Source organism: Scyliorhinus torazame, chromosome 11, assembly GCF_047496885.1.
Source record: "Scyliorhinus torazame isolate Kashiwa2021f chromosome 11, sScyTor2.1, whole genome shotgun sequence".
Taxonomy (NCBI): domain Eukaryota; kingdom Metazoa; phylum Chordata; class Chondrichthyes; order Carcharhiniformes; family Scyliorhinidae; genus Scyliorhinus; species Scyliorhinus torazame.
In genome coordinates, this window is record NC_092717.1 from 150,450,994 (window position 1) to 150,469,051 (window position 18,058).

At 46.0% G+C, this 18,058-nt stretch overlaps 1 protein-coding gene across 4 annotated transcripts in view; it reads left to right on the forward strand.

Annotated features, from left to right (window-relative positions):
* Positions 1 to 18,058, forward strand: part of greb1l (GREB1 like retinoic acid receptor coactivator) — a 417,126-nt gene that overhangs the window by 210,931 nt on the left and 188,137 nt on the right. The gene's annotated exons all lie outside the window — the stretch shown is intronic.

The window sequence follows — 18,058 nt, forward strand, 5'->3', positions numbered from 1 at the left end:
GGAACATTATAAAACAAAGAGAAATATTAGGTCAGATAACCAAAAGCTTGGTTCAAGAGTTTTAAGCAGTGTCTTAAAGGAGGAACGTAAGTTAGAGAGGTGGAAAGGTTTAGGGAGGGTATACCAAAGCTTGGGGATTTGGTAACTAAAGGTGCGGCCAGCAAGTTGGAACGATTAAAATCGGGGATGCAAAAAGAGGCCAGAATTAGGGAGTGTTGTGGGGGTGGAGGATTTACAGAGAAAGGGATAGGTGAACCATGGAGGGATATGAAAACAAGGATGAGAATTTTAAAAATCACGACATTGCTGGATCACAGCCAATATAGGGCAAGGAGCATGGGGCTGATAGGAAAATGTGATTTGGTGGAAGTTAAAACATGAGAGAGTGGGGTTTTGGATGATCTCAGGATTACAGAGGATAGTCCAACCATCACCTCTTGACATTCAACAGCAATATTGTTGCTGAATCCCTCACTATCACCATGAGCGGGAGCATTGATCGGGGTGGGTGGTTGGGGATGTGGAAGCGGTTATCATTGATCGTAAACTGAACTGGACTAGCCACATAAATACTGTGGCTACAAGAGCAGGTCAGAGGCTAGGAATCCTCTGGTGAGTAACTCCCCTCCTGACCCCCCAAAGCCTGTCCATCATCTACAGGCCACAAGTCAAGAGTGTGATGGAATACTCCCCACTTGCCTGGATTAGTGCAGCTCCAACAATACTCAAGATGTTCAACACCATCCAGGTCAAAGCAGCCGCTTGATCGGCACCCCTTCCACAAACAGTCACTCCCACCACCACCGACATACAATGGTATGCACCATCTACAAGATGTACTACAGGAACTCACCAAGGCTCTTTAGGCAGAACCTTCCAAACCAACTACCACTACTACCCAGAAGGACCAGGGCTGCAGGTGCATGGGAACACCACCATCTAGAAGTTTACCTCCAAGCCACTCATCCTTCATTGTCGCTGGTCCCCCCCCCCCCCCCCCCCCCCCCCCCCCCCTTGACAGCACATTTGGTGAACCACATGGACTGCAGAGATTCAAGAAGGCAGCTCACCACCACTTTCTCAAGGGCAATTAGGGATGGGCAATAAATGCTGGCTTAGTCAGTGACGTCTACATCCTTGAATGAATAAAAAATTGCAAGTGAACATCTGAAGGATTGGAATAACTGAGTCTAGAGATAATGAAGGCATGAATGAGAGTTTCAGCAGCAGGTGAGCTGAGTGAGACAGGGGCAAAGTTGGGTGCTGTTGCAGAGTACAGATAGGTTGCCTTATTGATAGCCTGAACATAGGTGGCCTTAATGATAGCCTGAACATAACTTTGGAAGCTGGTCTTGGGATCTAATGTGACACCAAAGTTGTGACCAAACTTATTTAATCCCCAATAGTTATGGAAAGGGATGAAGTTGGTAGCTAGGGGATGGAGTTTGGAATGTGGACTAAGACAATGGGCAGGATTTTCTGGCCCCCTGCCTGCTGTTGGAACGGTCTGATTCTGTTGAAAGTCAATGGACTTTTGGCTGGGAAGCTGAGCGTCCTGCGATGAGTCCCTATATGTCAGGGCTGGAAAATCGTGGTAAATGGCTTTCATTTCCCCAATATTGAATTGGAGTGAATTCTGATAAATTAGCAACACTGGAGAAGGCGAGAAGATAGTGGTGGTGAGATAGAGCTGGGTACTGTTGGCGTACATGTGAAAACTAATGCTGTACTTTCAGTTAATATCACCAAGGGGCAGCATGTGGATGAGAAATAAGATGGGGCCAAGGATAGATCCTTGGGGGACACCAGAGGTAACCATGCAGGATCAGGAAGAAAAGCCAATCCAATTGGTTCTCTTTGAATAGCATAGATCCATTAAGGGAAGCTTGATAAGCACATGAGGGAACAATATGTGGATGGATTAGCTGCAGGATGGGAGGCTCATGTAGAGCATAAGCAATGGCATGGATCAGTTGGGCCGAGAAGCCTATTTCTATGCTGCACATTTAATGTAATTCTATGATCACATAATTCACTAAATGGGTACATCCCTAAATATCTGCTTAAGGAGACAGAAAAGTCTTACCAACACTGAAGTAATGTCAACTGAAATTCTTTTAATTTTTTCTTCACAGTTGGGGCATACTTTTGAACAAAAAAATACCCTCCTTGAATTTGTTTCTGATTTAAGTAGGTTTTTAAAGAAATAAATCTCTGAACTGCAGGAATGGTACTTCACAACTTTGCTTTTTAGTTTGGCTAAAATATACATGGCTTTGATGATAATGACAATGACTCCATTATCGAGTAAAACCGGCTGACCTGTTACTGTGAACGATATAATCCAGATGTGTGATTGAGATAACATCAGGTCTCACCTACTCGTGCACAAATTATCTGATTAACACCAGGATGTAAGTTAGACTAGTAGATGTCCTGTGACATTTACACAGTTGAGTAGGAGGCTTGACACGAACAGTGGTATGACTATCAGAGACAGTGCGTTATCAGTATTGGGTGTGCTTCATGGAATTTTCTGAACTGGAATGAGATTTCCAGATGGCGCAGCATTTTCAGGTGTGCTCCAAAGATCTGGGAACACATTGTTTGGGGCACCCAGAGTTTGTGGGGTATAGGAGAGGGTGACTTAGGAACAATGTGGCTGACTGGAATTTAGTAATAATGTTTCCGAGGAACTCTTGTAAAAGTCTGGGAGTGTTGTGGGAAATTATGGAACTGGGAATATGGTCATGGGATCTAGGAGAGTTGTAAGGAGAAAGTCCGAGATTCAGCAAGATTTGGGAAAGACACTTTGTAGCAACTTTGGGTTGCTGATTCTAGCAATACAGGGATGAGCAATGTCAAACAATTATGAGGTGGAGAAGGGCCCAGGAAAACAGCAACCAAAATGCTGCTGGCACCTGCCAATGCTCTGGCCTCCACTCCATTCATGATGTGCCAACCGTTACTTTCCCCGTCATCAACCAGTTCCTAACTTTTCTTTCTTTCAACAATCAAGCAAAATGTTCTGCTTCTAAAAATTAATAGAGAGAAAATTCACTGACTGCAAGAGCACAGATTCCCAATATCTATTCCTGGTGCTTTTCAGTAGAATATTATTAATGAGCATATTATTGTAGAGAGGGAGTGTCCAATTGGTAGCGTCCCCTGCCGCTGAACCAGAAGCTCCAGGTTCAAGTCCCACCCCTACTTCATGTCCAAGAAAGGTGTGTTTGCAGATCTTTCCCACATGTGCCAATAACAGATGGTAAGAGCAGGAGAGATTCCTGGTCAGCCATGTTATGGAGGGAAATTGGAGCCTCTACCATCACTACCGATAGCTCCAGACTATAACGCGCATGTAGAAGTACATGTTGTCACAGGAACTTGTGCTCTGGAACACACTACCCACATTATTAGTCAGTACGTTATTTGTGGTCTCTTTGGGTCAGTCATTGATGAAGATGGCTTTCCATAAACACATAAAACATACCCCATATACACATTTTGAGCCTGCTCCACCATTCATTATGTGGGTGGCATGGTAGCACAGTGGTCAGCATTGTTGCTTCACAACTCCAGGGTCCCAGGTTCGATTCCCAGCTTGGGTCACTGTCTGTGCGGAGTCTGCACATTCTCCCCGTGTCTGCGTGGGTTTCCTCCGGGTGCTCTGGTTTCCTCCCACAGTCCAAAGGTGTGAAGGTTAGGTGGATTGGTCATGCTAAATTGTCCTTAGTGGCCAAAAAGGTTAGGTGAGGTTACTGGGTTAAGGGGATAAGGTGGAGGTGTGGACTTAAGTGGGTCTGCTCTTTCCAAGGACTGGTGCAGACTCGATGGGCCATATGGCCTCCTTCTGCACTGTGAATTCAATATATATTCTATGTAAATTATGATCATGGCTGATCATCAAGTTCAAAATCATGATCTAGCCTTCCCCACCCTATCCCTTGATCTCTTGAGCCCCAAGGGCAATATCTAATTCCTCCTTGAAATTACACAACGTTTTGTACTCAACTACTTTCTGTGGAAGCGAATTCCACAAATTCACCACTTTCTGGGGGAAGAAATTTAACCTCACCTCAGTCCTAAAAGGTTTACCCCTTATCCTCAAACCATGACCCGTAGTTCGGGACTTTCCCACGATCAGGAACATTTTTTAGGAATCTATCCTGTTAAAATTTTAGTTGTTTCTATGAGATGCCCTCTCACTCTTCTAAACCCCAATGAATATAATCCTAACCGATTTAGTCTCTCCTCATATGACAGTCCCGGCATCCCAGGAATCAGCCTGGTAAACCTTCGCTGCACTTTCTCCGTTGCGAGAGCATCTTTCCTCAGATAAGGATACCAAAACTGCACAGAATACTCCAGGTGTGGCCTCACCAATGCCCTAGACAATTGCAGTAAAATATCCCTATTGCTATACTCAAATCCTCTCACTATGAAGACCAACATAGCATTCTTTTCTGCCTGCTGTACCTGCGTGCTTACTTTCAGTGACTGACGGACGAGGACACCAAGTACTCACTGAGTATCTACCTCTCTCAATTTGCACTCCTCCAAATAATAATCTGCCTTCCTATTTTTGCTACCAAAGTGGATAACCTCACATATATCCACATCTGCCATATATATGCCCTCTCACTCAACCTTTCGAAATCCCATTGAAGCATCTCTGCATCCTCTTCACAGTTCACCCTCATCATCTGTAAATTTGGAGATAATGGCCGGGATTCTCCGATCCCGCGGCCAAGTTCTGACGCTGGCGTCAAAAGTGGCGCGAGCCACTCCGGCGTCAACGGGCCTCTAGGTCCAGGTATTCACCCCTTCATCCGCTGTTCCAGCGCTCGAAAGCCGGCGCGCCATGGCCGGCGTGGGTCCCCGCATGCGCGCTACGGCGGGGCGAGTACGCTCATGCACGTAGATTCCTGTCTCCAAGCCGGCCCCCAGGCAATAGGGCGGAACCCTGCAGGGGCCTGGCGCGGAGGAACATAGGCCCCCCATGGAAATAACCCGCCTGCCGATCGGTAGGCCCCAATCGTGGGCCAGGCCACCGTGGAGGCCTCCCCGGAGTCTGATCCCCTCGCCCCCCCCACCAGGACGGCCCCCCGCAGCCAGAACTCCCGAGGTCCCGCCGGGTAGGATCATACGTAACCTAAGCCGGCGGGACTCGGCCGAACCCGGCAGGCACTCGTCCCGTCGAGGTACGGAGAATTGCCGCGGGGGCCGCTTTCAACTGCTCTCGACCAGCATGGCGGCGATCCCGCGGGCCCCTGAGAATCGGCGCTGGAGAATCGATGGGCCGGCGGCGGAGTGGCAAGGCGCGATTCTCGTGCCCCCCGACGATTCTCCAACCCGGTGGGGGATCGGAGAACCCCGACCAATACATTTAGTTCCCTCATCCGAATCATTAATATATAATGTGAACAGCTGGGATCCTGGCACAGTTCCCTGCAGTACTCCACTAGTCACTGCCTGCAAATCAGAAAAAGACCCATTTATTCCAACTTTTTGCTTCCTGTCTGCTAACCAGCTTTCTAGCCATCTCAAGACACTACCCGTAATCCCATGTGCTGTAACTTTGTTATGTGAGCACAGTACGAAGTCTTACAACACCAGGTTAAAGTCCAACAGGTTTGTTTCGAATCACGAGCTTTCGGAGCGCTCCGAAAGCTAGTGACATCGAAACAAACCTGTTGGACTTTAACCTGGTGTTGTAAGACTTTGTACTGTGCTCACCCCAGTCCAAAGCCGGCATCTCCACATCATTTGTTATGTGAGTAATCTGTTATGTGAGACTTTGTCGAAAGCCTTCTGAAAGTCTAAATAAACCACATCCACCCTGGTCAAATCTTCTAGTTACATCTTTAAAGAATTCTAATAGATTTGTCAAGCATGATTTCCTTTTTGTTAATCCATGCTGACTTTGTCTGATTATACCACTGCTTTCCAAATGCTGTGCTATGAAATCCAATGGATAATGGATTCTAGCAACTTCCCGAGTATAACGTTAGGCTCACTGGTCTACAGTTCCCTGTTTTCTCTCTACCTCCCTTTTTGAATAGCCGGGCTATATTAGCTACCCTCCAATCTGTGGGAACCATTCCAGAATCCAAAGAATTTTGGAAAATGACCGCCAATGGATCTACTATTTTTAGGGCCACTTCCTTACGTACTTTGGGATGAAGATTATCAGACTCTGGAGATTTATTTGCCTTCAGTCCAATTCATTTCCCCCAAACCATTTCTAATTTTCTTCAACTACTCACTAAAACTTGTGTTACTCAGAACTTCCGATACATTATTCATGTCTTTCTTTGTGAAGACAGAAAAAGTATGAATTTCTTCCTCAGACTTTTCTTTGTTCCCTGTTATGAATTCCCCTCAATTTTGACTGTAAGGGACCTACATTCGTTTTAATCAATTTTTTTCTCTTTACATACCAAGAGAAACTTTTAAAGTTAGTTTTTATGTTAGCTTACTTTCATATTGTATTTTCCTCCTCTTAATTAATCCCTCCGTCCGCCTTTGCTGGTCTATTGCTTTTTCTTGCTAATTTGTATGCCTCTTCTTTGAATCTAATACCATCTCTAATTTTCCTTGTAAGCAATTGGCCACAGTTCCCTTTCTACTCTTGCGCCAAATAGGAATAAACAACTTTTGGAGTTCACCCATTCATTCCTTGAATTCCTTCCATTACCTATCCACTGTCCTTCCTTTCAGTAATGTTTCCCAGTTCATCATAGCCAACTCATGCCTCATTCTATCATATTTACCTTTATTGAGATTCAGGACCCTGGTCTCAGAATTAACTACCTCACTATCTACCTTGATAAAGAATTCTATCGTATTATAGTCACTCACCCCCAAGGGCTCTCTCACAACTAGATTGAAAACTAATCCTTTCTCATTGCGCAACACCCAGTCCAAGGTGGGCTGTTCACGTGTTGGTTCGTCAACATATTGATCCTAACCATAACAAAAAACATGAACAGCTAATAATTTCCCCACTGCTGCCTCTCACATGATAATAGCAGGTTGTGTCCCACATGCTATTTTAATATGACAAGTTCATAGTAAAAAATACAATTGTAATAATTTAAAAAACAAATTAGTTCCCAATTCTTTTTTTTCAAATTAAGGGGCAATTTAGCGTGGCGAATCCACATACCCTGCACTTCTTTGGGTTTGTGGTGGGGGAGAAACCCACGCAAACACGGGGAGAATGTGCAAACTCCACAGGGACAGTGACCCAGGGCCAGGATCGAACCTGGGACCTTGGTGCCGAAGCAGCAGTGCTAATCACTGCGTCACCGTACTGCCCTATAATTGTAATAAATTGATATAAATTCATCACTCGCCCATAATGAAACATTTGAGAATTCAGCCATTTTTATTTCAAAATCTTTTGAACTAGGCATCATAGATATCACAAATTGAGGGACATACTATTCTACACTTCTTGTCTTGTTCAGGCTCTTTATTTATCATAGCTCCTATTTTTTCACTATTAAGACATTATTATTCCAAATTGTTTTTCTCAGATACAGGTCGCCATAATGAACTTAATTTGCCATAGTTTTGCCCACTTGACTAGAGAGGGAAATAAGAGGTGAACAAATACATTTGTATTTCAAAATTTTAAAATGCAAATGTAATAATCTCACCAAGGCCAGTCTTCCAACACCATATCCTTTTATTTACATAACGGAAAAGGCCACAGCTCACAGCGCACAAGTCCAAGCCCGGGACCTACAGAATACCAGCCCGAGCAGCAGGTTTTAAACTCGCGCTGCTTATTTCCCTTTGGGCGAATACTCGCCTGCTCAATAGGGAAGTTTATACTCCACGAATCCCACGGGGTGCTCTATTGATGACCCCCGTGTTCTTCATGGCTACCATAACAGCAAATAAAACCTAATAACCTCACCTCACATAGCTGGGATACAAAGCATTACCAATTCAGAGCTGAGGGCTGGTTGCAGGCCTTCCTGTTGTCTATCATTTACTCGCTCTGTTCTACTGCTGTCTCTCTTTTGTATGACCGAAGCTTGTCTTAGTTAAGATTGCAAGCCATAGGCTTAGTGAGGAACAGCACTGTCACACACACGGAGGATTTCGTGCTCAGACAGTGGCAGAAGATGAGTCGGTAAAAGCCCAGGCCCAATCTCTTCTCACCCAAGGTCCACAGCCAGCTGCTTTCAGGCACCGCTTCACCATAAACTGTCATCTGCTTCTCTTTGAACTTCCTGAAGATTCCTTGACTCTGAGACACCCTCTACCTCCCCTGCCCAGTGAGATGTAATTTACAGAGAACCTTCAGACACCAAGCTGACGGGATCCAAATACTTTGTGATATTAATTAAACACTATAGTTTTGATCTCAGCAAAATGCATTCTATTGGCGATCAATTGAATGGAATGCCTTCTTTTTGAAGCCATTGACGCAAATTTATACCGAAGGAAAAGCTGATCAAATTAATTCCAAATTCTGATGACTATCAAAAGAATACACCATAGTGCCACCCAGTGGCCCAAATCTGAAATGGCAGTGTGACACAGACTTGCTCGTTGGCTGGAAAATCGGATTGACTGGATTATGGAGGTGGTATATAAAGGGCAAAAAGGTTTGGAAGGAATTACCTTAAAACGCCTCCAGTCATTTCAACTGTGACTGCTGTCCATCCTGAGCCCATTCCATTATGTGTCAGTATAGGAGGGGACATGACCTTCTTCTCTCCAGGATTTCCCATAGTTTCTGCGAGGTCTCCCCCAATAGAAAGATGACAATAATGGAATCAGAATGGCGTCTCAAGATGGACAGTATTACTGATCTTGTTGGATGTTAAATACAAAATGACTGACAACATGAGTCTCTTGAAAACTAAGGTTGATATATTCTGCACAAAATTTCGAAAAGTACGTTTGTTCTATAGAGTAATGGATTTCTCTCTTGGAATCTTATGCTTTGAGGAACGGGATGATGAGTGGATAGAATCTTGAACACAAGCTTCACGACAGAGGTCCTAAAAATGCAGTAGGATTTTTCCATTGTTCAGCATGACCTGGACAACATTCAGGTTCAAGCTAATCAGTGGCAAATAACTTTTACACCCCCAAGTGCCAGGCAATGAGAGAGAGTCTACATTTTTCCCGTTTACATTGAATTACCTTACCACCATTATCATCCTGGAATTACCACTGACTAGAAACCTATCTAGACTAACCATATAAATGTTGTGGCTACAACAGGAGGCAAGAGATTGGGTATACTGTGATGAGTAACTCACCCCCTGACTCCCCAAAACGTCTCCACCATCCACAAGACAGAAGTTAATAGTATGATGGAATACTCTCCGTTTACCTGGATAAGTGCAGCATCAACAACACTTGGGAAGCTCAACGCCATCCAGGATAAAGCAGCCTGTTTAATCGGTACCCCATCAACCACCGTAAACATGTCACTCCCTCCACCTCTGGTACACCATGGCTGCAGTGTGTGGCATCTATAACCTGCAGAGTAGCAACTCACCGAACGACCTTCAACAGCAACTTTCAAACTCACAACTGTTGTGCATTCATCGTGTTTTTAGTGTTTCCTCACAAGCTGCCTTGTAGTTGAACAGGGGCACTTTAAGTGAATGGTAATCCGATGACAACATCGACATTTGCTCAGGTTAACATATTCGAAATAAAGCTCCACGTTTTGGTTGAACCTCCAAGACCTGTAGACTCAATCTTCATCCACACATATAAAGACTGGTGACGAGGTAGGTGAACAGCGCTTGTAGACATCTTAAGAAATAATAGCTAATTGAAATTGTCGCTACATTAAAGCTGGCGATTGGGGGGGGGGGGGGGGGGGGGGGGGGGGGGGCAAACATTGGCTGTAGCCACCGGAGGAATCGAAAAATCCGAAGGAAACAATCTTGGAGAGAAGCCCGCCACTTGCTCCACCCAAAATGAACCAGGTGTCCATGAGTAGCAAGTACCCCTGCAACAACAAACTTAGAACTGGGGGTGTTGCAAAACAAAGGAAAACAGGCTGAGCTTGAGATGTGCCTTGTTTGGGCAAGAAAGCAGCATACATAGTGCTAAACATTTGTGGCGCATTGTGTACATGCAGGTCCTTTCATAGAGAAAAATGGGGTGGGTTTTTTGAGCCGTGGGACTGTTTAATGAGAATACAGAGCGATTGAACTCGTATACATAACAATTCAACTACTCTTTCCAAGCTAACAAGATAGCGGCAGATATTGGGATACTCCGACCCCCCGCCGGGTCAGAGAATCGCCGGTGGGGCGGCGTGGATCCCGCCCCGATGCCGGCTGCCCCGGCGCCGGTTGTTCGGCAGGGGCGGGAATCGCACCGTGCCGGTCGTTGGCAGCAGCTCCCCCCAGCGATTCTCCGGCCCGCGATGGGCCAAGTGGCCGCCCGTTTTCGGCGGGTCCCGCCAGCGTAAAATACACCCAGTCCGTACCTGTGGGACCTGGTTCTGCCGGCGGCCTGCAGAGTCCTCGGCGGTGCGCAGGCGGGATCTGGCCCTGGGGGGCCCCCATGGTGGCCTGGCCCGCAACCGGGGCCCACCGATCCGTGGGTGGGCCTGTGCCTTGGGGGCACTCTTTCCCTCCCCGCCGGCCGGTGCAATGGTCCGCCATGGCCGACACGGAGAAGAACCCCACTGCGCATGCGCTGGGATGAGCCTGGTACCTCTGGAAGTATGCACAAAAACATACAAAGGAATAGTGGAAAACTTGCAGGGCCACAATTCACCAAAACCATTATTCATAAGTGCAACCAAGAAAAAGGTGAATCAATTCCACAGTTTGTAGCTGCCCTGAAAAGAGTGGCTGAACACTATGACTTCTGGGATGTGTTAAACGATACTATCAGAGATAGATTAGTGTGTGGCTTATAGAGCGAAATTATTCAAAACCAAAAGCAACCTGACCTCAAAGAAATCTTTGCAAGTTGCTGTAGCCATGGAATTGGCAGCCAAAGAAGCTCAACAGTTGTGTTCAAGCACAGGAATTCACAAGATATCGGCTGAAACTTGAACGTATACACAGACTTGCACTTGTCATAGTTGTGTAAAAATCGGCCACTCTACAGCAGATTGCTGGTCTAAAGACATCATGCGCAGAAATTGTGGGACAAAGGGCCACATTGCAGACGTTTGTTGGGAAACAGTAACAAGCTTCAGGAAATAGTTGCAGGAAGCCGAATAAAACAAATGGATTGGATTTGTTTATTGTCACATGTACTGAGGTACAGTGAAAAGTATTTTTCTGTGAGCAGCTCAAATAGATCATTTAGTACATGTAAAGAAAATAAAATAAAAAGAAAATACATAAAAGGGCAACACAAGGACCACAATGTAAATACATAGACACCGGTATCGGGTGAAGCATACGGGAGTGTAGTTTAAATCTGGTCAGTCACTCAGAGGGTCATTTAGTAGCCTGGTGACAGCGGGGAAGAAGCTTTTTTTGAATCTGTTTGTGCGTGTTCTCAGACTTTTGTATCTCCTGCCCGATGGAAGAAGTTGGAAGAATACTGAGTCAAGGAATAAGCGTCCACATGGTACAAAAAGGACACGAGAAGAAATTTGATTCACAGTCTGAAGATGAACTGTCATTAAATATCCTAGTTATTGCTGGTGCAATAAACCGACATTGGGTCACTCCATTACTGGACGGTCAGCTAGTGAAGTTGGAGGTGAACTTCAGGGCAGATGTCTCGCAAGTGCCAGGGTGTTTATCAAGGAAAGCTCTGACATATTGCTCTGCAAACTTCAAAGATAGTGTGAACAGTTTGGGGCTTGCATAGGAGGAAATTCATTTTATTGAAAGACCATCGTCCACTAATATCTCATCGCGGGATTCCATCTCTGGCGGTGAGAAGAATGCAGAGGTGGACATTGCTCTTTTCAGTACACACATACATGATCAAATATTGTTAGTCAAACCTTCATGGGAACACAGGTGGACTCTCACCAAATAATTTGTCGATAAGCAGCTCATGATGTGGAAACATTTTCTACTTCAAGCAAGTATATAACACTCCTGTAACCGCAGGACAGATGAAAAAGCATACCAGGAGTGATCCTGTACTGTTAGAGGTTATGGACATGGTGCTTCGAGGCAAGACTTCAGGAGCAAACCTTTAGTTAAAGCCATATTCCACCTGAAGACCTGAGTTATCCGTACAGGCAGGTTGTCTCCTTTGGGGCTTGAGAGTTTTCATTCCACCATTATTAAGAAAACATGTATTGAACCAATTACATGAAGGCCACTGTGGTAGTGTAAGGATGAAAGAGATCGCCAGGAGCTATTTTTGGTGGCTGGGTCTAGATGTCAAAATCGAGAAGAAGGCAAAAATGTGTTTTTCTTCGCAAAAGTGCGGAACCTGCCACCATTAGCCCCATTGCGCCAGTGGAAATGGCCAGAAGAGTCCTGGAAACGGGTAGCTGTTGATTACACCAGGCCGTTTGAAGGGCTCATATTTCTCATTCAAGTCGATGCTCACTCAAAATGGCCTGAAGTCAAAACATCATGAAGTCAACGTCATCGAAGAAAGGATTTAGATTGGGTTAAATCTTCAACAGATTTGGTTACCCTGAACAACTGGTGAGCAACAATGGACCGTGTTTCATGTCTCGAGAGTTCATTAATTACTTGAAGGAGAACAGAATTCAACACATCCTGTCCGCTCCTTACGACCCTGCCACAAATGGGCTGGCAGAACATTTTGTACAGACGGTGAAACATTCGTTAAAGGTAACCAGAGAACAAGGTTCATTGTCTAAACATTAGAGTCAGTTCCTGCTCATGTACAGGAATACAGCGCACTCAACAACTAAATTTCTCCGGCATTGCTTATGCTTATGCGGCAACTACGCACAGCATTCGATTTGCTAAAACCACCCAAGACAAATTAAATTGCTGAAAGAAAGCAGCAGGATCAGATCATATGATGGAGAGCAAGGTGAAACATTGCGTTTTTCACTAGGGTCATGGAGTTCTGGCACGAAATTATATCACAAGTGATAAGTGGAATCAAACAAAGAAAGAAAAGTACAGCACAGGAACAGGCCCTTCGGCCCTCCAAGCCCGTGCCGACCATGCTGCCCGACTAAACTACAATCTTCTACACTTCCTGGGTCCGTATCCCTCTATTCCCATCCTATTCATATATTTGTCAAGATGCCCCTTAAATGTCACTATCGTCCCTGCTTCCACCACCTCCTCCGGTAGCGAGTTCCAGGCACCCACTACCTTCTGTGTAAAAAAACTTGCCTCGTACATCTACTCTAAACCTTGCCCCTCGCACCTGAAACCTATGCAACCTAGTAATTGACCCCTCTACCCTGGGAAAAGCCTCTGATTATCCACTCTGTCTATGCCCCTCATAATTTTGTAGACCTCTATCAGGTCACTCCTCAACCTCCGTCGTTCCAGTGAGGACAAACCGAGTTTATTCAACCGCTCCTCATAGCTAATGCCCTCCATACCAGGCAACATTCTGGTAAATCTCTTCTGCACCCTCTCTAAAGCCTCCACATCCTTCTGGTAGTGTGGCGACCAGAATTGAACACGATACTCCAAGTGTGGCCTAACTAAGGTTCTATACAGCTGCAACATGACTTGCCAATTCTTATACTCAATGCCCCGGCCAATGAAGGCAAGCATGCCGTATGCCTTCTTGACTACCTTCTCCACCTGTGTTGCCCCTTTCAGTGACCTGTGGACCTGTACACCTAGATCTCTCTGACTTTCAATACTCTTGAGGGTTCTAATATGCACTGTATATTCCCTACGTGTATTAGACCTTCCAAAATGCATTACCTCACATTTGTCCGGATTAAACTCCATCTGCCATCTCTCCGCCCGTCTCCAGACAATCTAAATCCTGCTGTATCCTCTGACAGTCCTCATCGCTATCCGCAATTCCACCAACCTAAGTGTCGTCTGCAAACTTACTAATCAGACCAGTTACATTTTCCTCCAAATCATTTATATATACTACAAACAGCAAAGGTCCCAGCACTGATCCCTTCGGAACACCACTGGTCACAGCCCTCCAATTAGAAAAGCATCCTTCCATTGCTACTCTCTGCCCTCTATGACCTAGCCAGTTCTGTATTCACCTTGCCAGCTCACCCCTGATCCCATGTGACTTCACCTTTTGTACTAGTCTACCATGAGGGACCTTGTCAAAGGGCTTACTGAAGTCCATATAGACAACAGCCACTGCCCTACCTGCATCAATCATCTTTGTGACCTCCTCGAAAAACTCTATCAAGTTAGTGAGACACGACCTCCCCTTCACAAAAGCATGCTGCCTCTCACTAATATGTCCATTTGCTTCCAAATGGGAGTAGATCCTGTCTTGAAGAATTCTCTCCAGTAATTTCCCTACCACTGACGTAAGGCTCACCGGCCTGTAGTTCCCTGGATTATCCTTGCTACCCTTCTTAAACAGACAAACAACATTGGCTGTTCTCCAGTCCTCTGGGACATCACCTGAAGACAGTGAGGATCCAAAGATTTCTGTCAAGGCCTCAGCAATTTCCTCTCTAGCCTCCTTCAGTATTCTGGGGTAGATCCCATCAGGCCCTAGGGACTTATCTACCGTAATATTTTTCAAGACACCCAACATCTCGTCCTTTTGGATCTCAATGTGACCCAGGCTATCTACACACTCTTCTCCAGACTCAACATCTACCAATTCCTTCTCTTTGGTGAATACTGATGCAAAGTATTCATTTAGTACCTCGCCCATTTCCTCTGGCTCCACGCATAGATTCCCTTGCCTATCCTTCAGTGGGCCAACTCTTTCCCTGGCTACCCTCTTGCTTTTTATGTACGTGTAAAAAGCCTTGGGATTTTCCTTAACCCTATTTGCCAATGACTTTTCGTGACCCCTTCTAGCCCTCCTGACTCCTTGCTTAAGTTCCTTCCTACTTTCCTTATATTCCACACAGGCTTCGTCTGTTCCCAGCCTTTTAGCCCTGACAAATGCCTCCTTTTTCTTTTTGACGAGGCCTACAATATCTCTCGTTATCCAAGGTTCCCGCAAATTGCCGTATTTATCTTTCTTCCTCACAGGAACATGCCGGTCCTGAATTCCTTTCAACTGACACTTGAAAGCCTCCCACATGTCAGATGTTGATTTACCCTCAAACATCCGCCCCCAATCTTCAGTTCCCGCCTAATATTGTTATATTGTTGAGCCTTCCCCCAATTTAGCACATTCACCCTAGGACCACTCTTATCCTTGTCCACCAGCACTTTAAAACTTACTGAATTGTGGTCACTGTTCCCGAAATGCTCCCCTACTGAAACTTCTACCACCTGGCCGGGCTCATTTCCCAATACCAGGTCCAGTACAGCCCCTTCCCTAGTTGGACTGTCTACATATTGTTTTAAGAAGCCCTCCTGGATGCTCCTTACAAACTCTGCCCCGTCTAAGCCCCTGGCACGAAGTGAGTCCCAGTCAATATTGGTGAAGTTGAAGTCTCCCATCACCAGAACCCTGTTGTTTTTACTCTTTTTCCAAAATCTGTCTACCTATCGGCTCCTCTATCTCCCGCTGGCTGTTGGGAGGCCTGTAGTAAACCCCCAACATTGTGACTGCACCCTTCTTATTCCTGATCTCTACCCATATAGCCTCACTGCCCTCTGAGGTGTCCTCCCGTAGTACAGCTGTGATATTCTCCCTAACCAGTATCGCAACTCCGCCACCCCTTTTACATCCCCCTCTATCCCACCTGAAACATCTAAATCCTGGAACGTTTAGCTGGCAATCCTGCCCTTCCCTCAACCAGGTCTCTGTAATGGCAACAACATCATAGTTCCAAGTACTAATCCAAGCTCTAAGTTCATCTGCCTTACCGGTAATACTTCTTGCATTAAAACATATGCACTTCAGGCCACCAGACCCGCTGTGTTCAGCAACTTCACCCTGTCTGCTCTGCCTCAGAGCCATACTGTCCCTATCTCCTAGTTCTCCCTCAATGCTCTCATCTTCTGACCTATTGCTCCCATGCCCATCCCCCTGCCATACTAGTTTAACCCTCCCGTGTGACACTAGCAAACCTCACGGCCAGGATATTTATGCCTCTCCAGTTTAGATGCAACCTGTCTTTCTTATAGGTCACACTGGCAGCACGGTAGCCTTGTGGATAGCACAATTGCTTCACAGCTCCAGGGTCCCAGGTTCGATTCCGGCTTGTGTCACTGTCTGTGCGGAGTCTGCACATCCTCCCCGTGTGTGCATGGGTTTCCTCCGGGTGCTCCGGTTTCCTCCCACAGTCCAAAGATGTGCGGGTTAGGTGGATTGGCCATGATAAATTGCCCTTAGTGTCCAAAATTGCTCTTAGTGTTGGGTGGGGTTACTGGGTTATGGGGATAGGGTGGCGGTGTTTACCTTGGGTAGGGTGCTCTTTCCAAGAGCCGGTGCAGACTCGATGGGCTGAATGGCCTCCTTCTGCACTGTAAATTCTATGATAATCTATGATAAACCTGCACCGGAAGAGCTCCCAGTGGTCCTGATAACGGAAACCCTCCCTCCTACACCAGCTGTTTAGCCACGTGTTTAGCTGCTCTATCTTCCTATTTCTAGCCTCACTGGCACGTGGCACAGGGAGTAATCCCGAGATTACAACCCTAGAGGTCCTGTCTTTTAACTTTCTGCCTAGCTCCCTGAACTCCTGCTGCAGGACCTCATGCCCCTTCCTGCCTATGTCGTTAGTACCAATATGTACAACAACCTCTGCCTGTTTGCCCTCCCCCTTCAGGATGCCCTCTACCCATTCGGAGACATCCTGGACCCTGGCACCAGGGAGGCAACATACCATCCTGGAGTCTCTTTCACGTCCACAGAAGCGCCTATCTGTGCCCCAGACTACAGAGTCCCCTATGACTATTGCTCTTCTACACTTTGACCCTCCCTTCTGAACACCAGAGCCAGCCGTGGTGCCACTTGTCTGGCTGCTGCTGTTTTCCCCTGATAGGCTATCCCTCCCCGACAGTACCCAAAGGGGTATACCTGTTTGAGAGGGGGACAACCACAGGCGATTCCTGCCACCATCTTAGCACAGACAGGACCGGTCTCCCACACCGTACAAATCTGAGGCGATGTAATATGGAGAAGACATGCAGATCAACATTTGCCGATAAGAACCAATCTGCCAGAGGAAGAACTGACAGTACAAATCCCGTTGTACCAAGAGACAACGTGGACCTTCCTAAGAACCGGACACTAACCAACCAATTGGGGAGAACTGCTCCTCAAATGCGAATCAAACACCGAGTCAACCTCAGATCACTACATAGACTTTGGTTAAGATAACTACTAACAATTCTTACACCAAGCCAAAGGCACCAGAAGTTGCAGCAAGCACTAAAAAGCAGACTCATGAGGTTCGCCAATAACCACACAGAGAACGATTACCTCCCAAATGTCTTGACGTAGTGACTGTTGATTGATTGTTCATATTGCTACTTGATAATATTATACAGTTTATTGTGTCATGGACCTTTGATTTAAAGGAGGGGGAAATGTTATGTATTCATAGTGTTTTTCATGTTCCCTCACAAGCAGCCTTTTAGCGGAACAGGGGCACGTTCAAGAGAATGATTGCATGCTGTCATTGGCCATTTGCACAAATTAAAGGGCACTCTAGCATCGCAGCCTGTAGTATTAACATCCCATAAATAAAGCTTTCCTGTTTTGGTTGGACATGCAAGTCCTGCAGACTCAATCTTTAATCCATCACAGCAACCTCTACCACCTAGAAGGACAAAGATGTATGGAAACACCACCAACCTCAAGTTGGAGACGTCCAGTGTCAGTCATCCTGAGGTGGCAAAACCTACCCTGATTAAGTTGGAGGTCAGAAGGATTGATGCAGGATCCCTGGCCGCTGCTGACAGGACGTCGGTTAGGCTCACCGCCCTCCCACTCACCCTGCAACCGCAATCCCCAAGCCATCATCACGTATCTTTGGTCTGGGATCGCACAATGATCCTGGGTGTCTGGTGGGTGCATTGCC